Consider the following 12,128-nt stretch of genomic DNA (forward strand, 5'->3'; position numbering starts at 1 on the left):
TGTTTTTGCTTTTTTGGGGGAACAGGATCTTGATATGTATAGTTTAGGTTGGCCTTGAACTCACAATGTAGTCCAGGCTGGCCTTAAACTCACAGTGATTCTCCTGTCTCAGCCTCACAAGTGCTGGGACTACAAATGTGTGCCACCACACTTGTAGTACATTTTTTGAAAATTCCCTTGCCTTCTGGTGACAGTGATTATGGTGTCATAAAAAGAGAATGGCACTCTGGGTAACACTGGTACTAGGCACAAATTGATTCATGACTCTTAGTAGTCTAGAATAAATTCCAAACCTTGGTTTAAGAAATAATTCATCTGAATAAATATAGGAACTGGAGAGACTCCATAGTCAGTAATACATTCATAGAGAAATCACATTCTTTTCGCACAGAGTAGGACATAGGAAGTAACTTGGGACCTAGAAAGAGCAATCGTGTGAAAAGGGAATCAATGCAGAGTTCTCATTTCCTACTATGGGAAAGCGTTATACTAGGAATTTTGCTTTTCTTATTGTATAGTTAATTATTAATCACAAATAAACATGGATAGTGAGTGAATAGACAACAAAATGTGATATCTACACAATGGAATATTACTTAGTCTTAAAAAGGAAGGAACTGTGACATGTTGCAGTATGGATGAATCGTATGGGCATTATGCTACGTGAAATAAACTAATCATGGAAAGACATATATTGTGTGATTCCACTTATATGAAGTGCGTAGAACAGCACCACTGACAGAAACAGCAAGTACAATGGTGGTTGCCAGGGGCTAAAGAAAGGGTGGGGCATGGAGAATTATTATTAAGGAAGATTCAGTGGGGGAAGATGATGGAATTTTGAAGATAGAGGGTGATGATGCTTTGGCAGTAATATGAATGCATTTAATACCATTCAAGTGCACATTTAGAAACTGCTGAAATTGGGCCAGGGATTTAGCTCAGTGGTATTAAGTATCTGCCTTGCAAGTGCCAGGTCATAGATTCAATTGCTAGTACCAAACAAAACAAGACAAAACAAAACACAAACAAAAAAACCAACACACACACAAACACACAAAATACCACAACACACACACAACACAAAAAACGTCTCACAAAAAACCCCCCAAAAACTTTTGTTGAAATGGTAAATTTTATGTTGGGTATATATTATCACCACAGAAAGATCAAAAACATTGATATTATGTCAAATAAAATTTGCCAAAAAACTGTGAACTTTGGGAAATGGTAAACATGTACTTGAATGTAGAGGGAATGAACTAAAACATAATGCTCTGCAAAGTTTTCCTTATTGAAAAAAATACATAAAATTAGGTAATTTATCATGCTAAAAAAGACAATCTGAGTTTCTCCCATGAGGTACAACTACTACATGGATTAATAAAACAGTTTTGAAAGAAAAAAATCCCATTTAGTATTTTTTTCAGTCCTTAGGCATTTTTAAATTTCATCTTGAGCCTTGCTCTTGCTAAATTGCCTAGAGTGGCCTCAAACCTGCAACCCTTCCTTAGCCTCCCCAAAAGCTGAGATTACAGATATCTGCCACCATACCTAGAAATTTGTTATTTTAAAGTTAGTAGAGTTGATAATAGTCTTAGTCATAAAACTCAACTTTAATTTGGTATAATGCCCCTGTGAAATCTATCACACTGATCCCCTCAATGGGCTCCTGGCTCTGCAGACAGCAGGCAGTGTGGCTTTCCTCTATCAGCCTTAGAACAACAGAAATGCCAGGAACAGAGTGCAGTGCCAAGAGACACTTCAACTACTATTGCCTGTGAGGAATGAATTATAAAAGATGTTAAGTGTTATGTGATCCACAGTACACTAGAATTCATAGCAAACCAAGGAATCTTCCAAAAGTGCTTTATATTTATTATGGTTTAGATCTAAAATGTCCCTCTAAATTCCCATGTGTGTGGAAGGTGACTGGATTATGGGGGAGCTATACTCATCAATGGATTCAGCCATTGATGAGTTCAGTAGCTAAATTTGCTCTTAGGTGATGTGGCCTGGGAGGATGTATTCTTGTCTCCAGCTCCTCTCTTCTCTCTCTGCTTTCTGGATGCCTTAGGGTAAGCAGCATTGCTGTACCATGCCCTTCCACCAGGTCATTCTGCTTAGAGCTAGACTGAATCCTTTGAAAACTGTGAGCCAAAATAAATCTCTCCTATGTAAGTTGTGGGTATCAAGTATTTTGTCCCAGTGATGAGAAAACTGACATAATTCTAAAATAAGGCAAAAAGGTTGAAATAAGTTTTTTAAAATCCCCATTAGGCTTTTAAAGGCTTTGTTGAAGTATGATTTAAAACAACCTAATTTGCAGTATTGTGAGTGTACAGTTTGATGACTTGCCCTTTTTTCAATCTAGTTTTAGAACATTTAAATTCCCCTATATTTCTTTGTGTACTATCTAAGAACTCTTTACCTAACTCAAGGTAATAAAGACTTATTCTTAATATTTTCTTAAAATTTTTTTTCATAGTTTTAAACTCTGAAGTATTTTGAGGCAGTTTTTGTGTGTGGTATATGATAAGGGCCTGGGTTCATTTTTTGCAATTGCTTGAACTCTCTTTTATTTTTATTTTTTGTTTGTTTTGGAGACAGGTTTTTGCTATGTAGTGCAGGCTGGCCTAGAACTCAATTTGTAGTCCAAACTGGCGTTGAACTTGCAGTAATCCTCCTGCCTCAGCCTCCCAAGTGCTGGAATTACAGGCATGTGCCACCACACCCAGCTCTGAATCTCTTTTTTAAAAAAGACTATTTATTTCCCATTTAATTGTCTTGGTATCTTTGTTGAGAATAACTATAATTGTGAGGGTTTATTTCTGGACTATCTTCTATTCCATTAATACGTCTATCTTTATACCAGCATCATACCAGTTTGATTAGTAGAGCTTTATAGGAAGTTTTAAAATCAGTCTTCTTACTGTATTCTTTTTTCTAAACTGTTTTGGTAGTTCTACATAAATTTTTAGGTTTGCCCTGTCAATTTCTACAAGGAAATCTTGAAGGAATATTCATAAGGACTGACTTGAGTCTATAGATCAGAAGGGAAAAAACTTCCATGTTAACAATACTGAGTCTACCAATCTACAAATACCTCCTCATTTATTTAGATCTTATTTTTTAGGAATATTTTGTAGTTTTTAGTGTACAAGTCTTACACTAATTTTGTTCAACTTCTAAGTTTATTTTTGGTGATATTATTAATATTTCTTTAATTTTATTTTTATATTTTTGCTACTTGCATGCAGATATACAGACAATCTGTATACACTGGTCTTTTTTTATTTTAAAGAGGGTAAGATTAAACATAACAAAATGGAACAAAACAGATCATAAAGAAACAATTTAAAAAAATACGTATTTCAAAGCAAGTCCACTGGAGATCTTCACTGTCTATCATATTGTCTCTAGTTTTCTTCCAAATAGTTGTCCCCATCTTCACACACATTGAATATATACTGAACATTATAGAACTAATCATTTCATTACAGGATGATGAAGGCTTTTTAGGTTTTCAAGACCTGACACTGGGGAAGTCAACAATGACTGCCATAATGTCTCTCATTCTCTTTGAAGTAGCTGTCCATATATTTACGTATGCTGAAATTAAACATAAGAGAGTAGACTGATATCACTCTGAACAGTGAATAACAGTATTACTAGATTTTATATTATAATGCTACAGAATTAGCACTAGGTTTCAAAAAAAATCAGTCAAGACAAAACAGTAGTCTAACAAACCAGCTTCAAATAAGATCAGTCATAGTAAGACCATGTAAGTAATACAGGGCTTCAGTTTAAGTTAATAGGAAATTCACACTATACTATAGTATAGTCTGCTATCTTTGGGATAGCTGTTTATGCCCTCAAATCTAGTATGAGTAGATAGACTCATAGAATAAAATAGAATCAAACTAAACAGAGCAATAAGACTAATGTGGCTTTTTCCTAATACACTATTAACAATGTCCTCTGCCTTCCTTTTTTAGGCAATTCCTCACCTTTCCCTTTCTCAGGGTGCTTTGTATATTTTGGGTCCCACTACCTCTTTTAGTTTTTAGATTAGGGGGGCAACCTGTTATCTATCTGAGTGGTGCTGAACCTTTTTACCCCTGAGCCTGATCTTGAACTATATTCTTTTACTAACTAAAGCCACAAGGTTTTCCTTCCTTTTAGCTGAGTAGTTCTCCACTGCACAAAAGTGTCATGACTTTCCAACCTATCTGCAGCTGCTGGATGAGTTGTCCCTATTTCTCTCTGGTTCTCTGTCACATAGAGCATAGTTTTCTCATCTTTGACTTACAGTTTATTAACTCTCTTTCAGGTTGAGTATATTTCCTATTCAGAGCATCTTGATGGATCCTGCCTCCTAATCTACTCTGTCAGTGTTTCTTTTTGTTAGTGTATCAAGGCTATCTATATTAGAGATTATAGTCCACCTTCTCTGCCTCATCTCTGCTATTCTATTTTTCTGCTATTATTTGTCCACTCTTCTCCTTCATTCTAGTGTTTGCCCCGTTCATTGAGGCCTCTCTGCCACTGTTGCTGGAATCCTGGTATTTTTTTTTCTCTCTCTAGAATGTCCTTCAGTATTTTTTGTAGGGTTGGGTTGGTGGCCATGAACTCCCACAGTTCCTTCTTGTCTTGTTTCTCCATTAATTTTGAGAGAGAATTTTTCAGGGTACATCAATCTGGGTTGGAGCCCCCCAGGCTCTTCTTAATTTGATTGTGTTGAGAAGTTTGTCATGATTTTGATGGATTTTCCTTTATTGGTAATCTGTTTATTTTCTCTGACCACTTTGAATAGTCTGTTCTTGTGGTGGATTTCTGGGATCTTGACTATTATGACTGGGTGTAGATCTGTTTTGGTTGTAGTTGGTTGGAGTTCTGTATGCCTCATTTATCTGGATATCATTTCTTTTTCCTATGCTTGGGAAGTTTTCCTTAATTATTTCTGTGAATAGACTTTGTAATTAATTTGTGGTTACTCCTGCTTCTTTACTCACATTTTTTATTCTTAAGTTATAGATCCTCTTGTCATCTTCTAGCCTGTGAACTGTTACTTCCTGGTTCCTTGTTATTCAGCCCAAGCAGGTCCCACCAGTCCACTTTGGGCCAGGGGCGGCTGAATGATGCCATCATGGCGCCTGTCTCAGGCCTGTCCTGCCCAACTCCAATATGTCTTCCAGCCGGCCACACCTGCCACAGGACCCAATTTCCAGTCCTCACCGAGAATTAATGCAGCTCTCCACCTTGGCTGCAGTCCACACTGTGCTGCGTCCTCCCGCCAAGGGCCCAGGACTCACAAACTCCCGTTATCATGGGCCAAGGCTTCAGTGCGACCTTGAATCATGGGACTCCACAGCACACCCAGCACAGCGTGGGACAGGTCCCAGTGAGCGAGTCTGGCTCCAGCCCTTCACCTGCGTTTTTCCTTCCTCTTCCTATATTCATTTTTCCTTCAGTTTCCTCCTGGGTGGGGAAAATCCCTCTCCCCTCATCTGGCCCTGTACATGTTGTCAAATTCCAGCGTCTGAGCTGTTTTTCCCAGAGAGGCTCTCTATTCAGCTACCTATCAAGCCACCATCTTCTTGTCTCTCTATCTATACACTGGTCTTATATCTTGTGACCTTGTCGAACTTGCTATTAGGTCTAGTATTTTTTTGTAGACTCCTTAAGATTTTTTTTCCATGCAAGATCACATCTCTTCACAAGAGGATAATTTTATCTTCCTTTCCAATATTCATGTCTTGCACTTGTTTTTCTTGTTGTATTGGCCAGAACCTCTACTACAACATTAAACAGTAAATAGTAAGAGTGCACAATCCTTGCTTTATTCATGATCATATTAGTTTTCTGCCATATAGCATGCTTAGTGTTTTTAAAAAAATATCTACATTAAGAAATAAGAAAGGCTATAAGAAATATTCAAAATACATGCTATTTCTAGCTCTCAGGTATCTTGTTTCATGTAGCATTTTCCACTGATAATAATACTTTAATATATGCTGACACAGAAGTTTTTGCCTGACTAGCTAGAAATGGTAGAATTAGAGGCTCTCAAATGCCAAATAAGCAGCAGTATACTTGGAAGCAAGCAGCACAATAACCATCTTAACCTTGCCAATGGGCAAGGGCCCCTTACCCAGCCAGTTTCATACTTGCCGAAGTTGACTCTTACACCTGATAGGATTCTACCAGCTTGCCAGCATCTCAGCCTTCCAAAGTCCTCAGACAGGTCTTGTTGAGAAATTTAAGTACAAAACTCACTGGACTGCAAATTCATGAGAAACTTAGCTTCGACATTTCCTGACTGGCAATTTCTTTAGACGTTCAAACTATCTTGACTTTGTCCTCAGACTCCAAATTCCTTAAAACATCATCATCAGATTACTGTAAAACTTCCATTTTTTTCCTTTAGGAAACTTTTGAGTTCTAAAAATATGCTATTCCAAATATGACCATTAAATTAATGTCATCTGAAAAAAGCAAAACAGTAAAACAGGAGTAGTTTTCCAGTGCTAACTTCAGGCCAGATGGAAAAACTCTCTAACTCTCCCTAAACAGTAAAACATTAAAATAAAGATATCAGTCAAAATATGCTGGATTCCATGCACCAGTTTATTCCTAATGCATTACCTAAAAATATTACTTAACCTATTATAGAAGTCTACTTAAAAATGAGTATTACAAAGACTTCTAAATTAAGCTGCTATTGCAGCTAGATTTTTTTTTTTGCTTTTGTGATCTAATCATTGATTACAGTTTTAGAAAACATTTTTAAGATTTGATATGAAAATAATCTTAATTAGGTGGGGGCATCATAATTACTAAGGAAATGCAGTATGTAACAAATGCTAAAAGCTGTTCAGAGGTATGACAGATGGTGGACGAATGCTAAAAAACTTCGTTGTCAAATATGGCAGAGAAAGAGAAATGTGTCATTTAACAATGTTTTGTAACACTGTTGACTTACAGAGTAAACATTTTTTCTGTAACAGGAAAATTATTACAAAAATTGAGAAGACAGGATTATTGCCAAATAACATGCAAAACGGTTCTTATCTGAAAAATAAAATCATCAAAAACTTATCCATCAATTGACCACCAAGATATCATATAAAAATTCCAATTCACTGATTCAAAATATCATACAAATACGTACCACACTTTAACACCAATTCCCACAAAAGTCTAAAGATTTATTGGCAGGGTAACATTTCATTCTTATATATTAGATTTGAATCATTTGCACTTATAACTAAAGAATTAATTAATCCAAGGTAAAATCAACTTCCCATACTCTACAAGGCTGAATTTTATCTCCTTAAAATTCATAACTACTTGGAAACTTAAAATGTGACCTTATTTGGAAACGGTGGTTTTCAATGTAATTAATTAAAATGAGGTCACACTGGATTAGAGCAGGTTCTAAATCCAATGACTGGTGTCCTTAGAAGGCCATGTAAAAACAGACACAAAAACACAGGGTAGAAAGACATTTGGTGCACAGAGGCAGAGATTGGAGTGATCTGTCCATAAGCCAAGAAACACCAAGGACAGCTGACGACTACCAGAAGCTAGAGGCAAGAAAGGATGCTTCCCTCAAGACTTTGCAGAGTGCTGACACCCTGATGTAGGAATTCCTAGCTTGCAGGACTGTTGGAGAACAACACATTTCTTGGTTTTTGTTGTTTTTTCTAGGACTAAGGATTGAACTTCAGGCCTCTGCACTGTGCTATATCCCCAACCCTTTAAAAAAATGTTTAATTTTGAGACAGAGTCTTGGTGAGTCACTAAATTGTCCAGGCTGGACTTGAATTTATGATCTTACTGCCTCAGCTTTCAACCTGGGCTGGGATTACAGGTGTCTGTAGCACCACACCTGGCTAAATTTCGAATGTTTTAAACTGCTCAGTTTTGTGGCACTTCAGTTTGGCAGCCCAGGTAACTGAAGCAGCATATTAAAATCAATCAATCATCTATCTATCTATCTATCTTTCTGTTACTTTAAAAAAAAATTCTTAATTTGATTTTATTTTACTAGTATATTCACCTTAGGGAGTAGGTACATGTACTTATCACACATCTTAATTCTTACTGAACCCAGAGATTTCATAGTGTGCTATATCCCCAATCCTTATTTTTTATTTTGAGATTGGGTCTTGCTAAGTCACTGTATAGATCATCTCATTGTAGACTTAAACATAGATTGAAACAAATAGATCAAGTAGGTTCTCCTCATTTCTCTATATTTCTCTTCACAAAATAAGGAGCAGTGTATGTGTGCCAAGGTATAAGTAAAATGGCAGTAAATGTTTAGACATTTCTGGATCTGTTTCTAACTGCAGATTAAACTAGATGTATTTTACTAAATTTAAAATCAGAAAAAGTTTCCCCCTCTGTGAAACCAGTGTATTTCTCCCTTAAAAAAACTCTGCACGATAATTTTAAATATTTGTGGAGTATGATGTGGTGTTTTGATAGATGTGTACATTGTGTAATAATCAAATCAAAGCATTTAGCCTGTCACCTCATAAGCTATCATTTCATTGTGGTGAGAAGACTCAAAATCCTTTCTTTTAGCTATTAAAATAGTGAAAATACTATTGTTAACCATAGTCACTTTATTGTGCAATAGATGAGCAGAATTTACTCCTCCTAACAGTAACCCAAACCTGTTGACCAGCCACTCTTTATTTCCCCAGTTCCTCTAAGTTTCCCAGCCTGCCATTGAGATTACTCTCCTCTATTTTTATGAGATGACCTTCTTTAGATCCCACTTATGAGTGAGATCATAGGTTGTTTGCTCCTCTGTACCTGGCTTGTTTCATTGAACACAGTGTCATCCAGGTTCATCCATATTGCTGTTACAGTACTTTCTTTCAACTCAGCAGTTTGTTTCCTTTAGATTCTAATATCTTTTATAATTTTAAGCTTGTTATTAAAGACCTGACTAGAAAAAACAGTCCTGGATGATCTTTATTTATCACTAGGAACATTTCTTATTTCTCTTTGTCAGCTTAAATATTATCGTCTCAATTTTAGGGATAATAGTGCTATTGAACTAAAAGGAATAACAAACATAAAGATATTTTACAAAGTGGCTCAGTATGATTAAATAACCTTAATCAATGCAGGCCCACAAAACAATGCCACTTGGTGCTACCACCTGGAATACATTTTGATTCTGTAAAACAAAATTATCTGAAACCAAGCATGGGATATGGAACATAAAAGAAAGAAAAATGGATGATCAAAGTTTGAAACATTTCTTCTAAAAGGTTGGTCATGCCTGGGTTTCCTCTTTAATGTATACCATAAGCATTTAAGAATGCCAGTCACTGGCATATTGCCTTCATTATGTCATTGAAATGTAGCCTTTTAGCAATGAAACAAGAGCTTAATAAATCTTACAGGATATATGGCATACGGCTATATACCAATCATGGCTTAGGTCATTCATAATGATTAAGTTTTTATTTAAGGATGTCTTAGTTTGGATATTCAGAACCACATATATCCAAACACTGCCTAGGGTCAGCTCATATTCAGGACATCTCTGGAGTCCCTAGGTGACACTTGTCTCCAAAAATCAGAAGACATTGTGTCTTAGTTTTCTCTGGCACTGGAAATGGAACCCAGGGCCTTGTGCATTCTATGAAAGTGTTCTACCTCTGAGCTACTTCCCCAGCCTGATGCCCTGTCTTTTATAATGGGCAGGGTTCATTCTCAGTCCAATAGCTTCTTTACAAAATTGAGCTATATTGACAGGGCAGAGGCTTGATAATGCAGACACTTCTCTAGGTTTATAATTCAAAAGAATCCAAAGGAAATTTAAGTATTTTTTCCTCACTAAAATCTATGGATATCTTCTGAAATTATGACAGTTTTTACCAAACATAAAAATTACTAAAAAATAATGTTTTTACTGAGGTCTGAGAAGTTCTGTATCAGGGAATAAATGCATCTGGAAAGGCCCAATTTGTGTGTAAATATCTGTCCCTCTGCACAAGCCAGCAGTGTTTTTGTATCTCCCCTGAAGCCTCATGCTTGGTGTGCTTAAACACTGTTACGGCTTATGTACAAAGACTCACGAGCTCATAGGTGGGGTTTTTGGGAGCTGACTGGACCATGGGTATGTGACACTAGATTAGTCCACTGATGAGTTTATAGCTGGGTGTGATGTTGGAATGTGAAGCCTAGTGGGAAAAGGTGGGTCATGGGTGTGGCCTGGAAGGATATCTATATTTATATATATCTATCCTTCTTATCTCTTCTTGCTGTTCCAATTACTGTCTACCCTGCTACGAACTGTTTTCCCTCTGTCATGTCACCTTGCCTTGGAACCAGCTGACTATGGATTGAAGCCTCTACAAACTGTGAGCAACAACAAACCTTTTTTCCTTTAACTTGTAGGTGTTGAGTATTTGGTTCCAGCCACAAGAAAGTAACTAAGACATGCATCTTTTACCCTGGTAAGAAAAATACAACTTTTACAACAATTTGGGCTTCTTGGAACCTTTAAATTACAAAAAGTCCTTGATATAAAACAAAAAAACCCAAAATAAAACAGCAAATCTACTCATCAATGACCAAATCACTGACTATACTGAAATATAATCTCTAGACACTGCTATATCCTCTTTTTAAATATCCCACTAATTAGTTTTCCTAACTGCGCTTGTTCTCCTGGGCTTCTGTGGGAGATTCACAATTATGAAAACTTTCAGCATTATATGAAGCGATTATACTGAGCACTAGATGTTTAAGTAGCCAATAAATAGAAGTCAAATTATAATTCAAATAATGCATAACAATAATAGTAATGCTGCTGCTTTTGAAAGAGACTGTGACAATGGAATGTTACTGAGCTAGTCACAAAACAGAATTAATTTCAAGGACTTTTTGGTGTCCAAGGAAGGTAAAATATTTAGTATTTAGTAGCTATTTAAAATAAATGTTCCTCAAACTACTTCAGATAAATTACACTAAAGAAGAGATTCAATTCTTTATCTTCTTGAAAATGTTTCTAAATTATATTTTCCAGTTCCCTTGCATCTAGGTTAGTGATATTAGGCATGGAACTAATACTTGCCAATATAATGTGGGTAAAAGGGATGTAGCCAATTTACAACATTGATACTGCAAAACTATCCATGATTTTTCTTCTCTCTTATGCTGGATGGATGCAAGGGATACAGCAGAAGATTCTAAGATACTGGTAGACAGCAGAGGCATACAACGGAAGAGGCCTTGGTTCTTGAATGACTTTGTGGAACCTCCTTACCTGCTGCCATTGTATTGTAAGATGAGCAAGAAATAAGCTTTTATTCTGATAAGAACTCAAATTTTAGAACTGCACGTTACAGCATTTAGTTAGCTCTAACCAACACATGCACTACATAAAAAACCCAAACTACCTATGGAAATCTGATGACTACTTTGAAGTGACCAAATTGATGGTGAGAGGCAGCTGTTAGAAATTTAGAACTACACAGTGTGAAGCTGAAACATTCTTAGTTTAGTTTTCTCCAATTGATCCTAATCCAAACAGAGCTCATCACAATTGTGAATAAATGATCTGTGCCTGAGTTAGTTTGAGAAAAGCTGTTAACAAAGTTCAACAGGTTTCTTTGCTTTAGGACTTCTCAGAGCTGTCCATAATGTCCACTGTGAATTTGTATAAAGGGACTAAAGAATGTAGCATTTCCCAAACCTGTTTAGTCACTAAATAGTTTAGCCAGTCACTTAAGATCTACTACCCCCTGGCACCAGGGCAACTCCCATTGCTACTACAGAGTAAATTCAGGAAAATTTTACTTTGGTGTAAATTTGCATCATATAGTAGATGAATTAGCACTAGATAGTTCTAGGTACTTGTTTGGGAGAGTTTTTCTTATAAAATGACTAACATGTGTACACTCAAGAAAGTTTATACTGCTTAAATGAACAGAGTTGGCTGAGGTATTTTACTCAAACTGTGAATGAACTGAAGGTGGACACAACTGGTCAGCTTCTGTTTTTTCTCTGGATTTCAATGTGCTGTCAATGGACCTGTCATATGATGGAATATAGTCTTTCAAGGAGAAGACACTGAGTCTTGAAACCCAGTG

The 12,128-nt window shown here is 36.4% G+C and overlaps 1 protein-coding gene across 14 annotated transcripts in view; it reads right to left on the reverse strand.

Moving 5' to 3' along the window:
* Cask (calcium/calmodulin dependent serine protein kinase) overlaps positions 1-12,128 on the reverse strand; it is a 379,314-nt gene that overhangs the window by 71,870 nt on the left and 295,316 nt on the right. The window lies entirely within an intron of this gene.

Source organism: Cavia porcellus, unplaced genomic scaffold (assembly GCF_034190915.1).
Source record: "Cavia porcellus strain 051 isolate PalLab524CR breed Dunkin Hartley unplaced genomic scaffold, mCavPor4.1 scaffold_3, whole genome shotgun sequence".
NCBI lineage: Eukaryota > Metazoa > Chordata > Mammalia > Rodentia > Caviidae > Cavia > Cavia porcellus.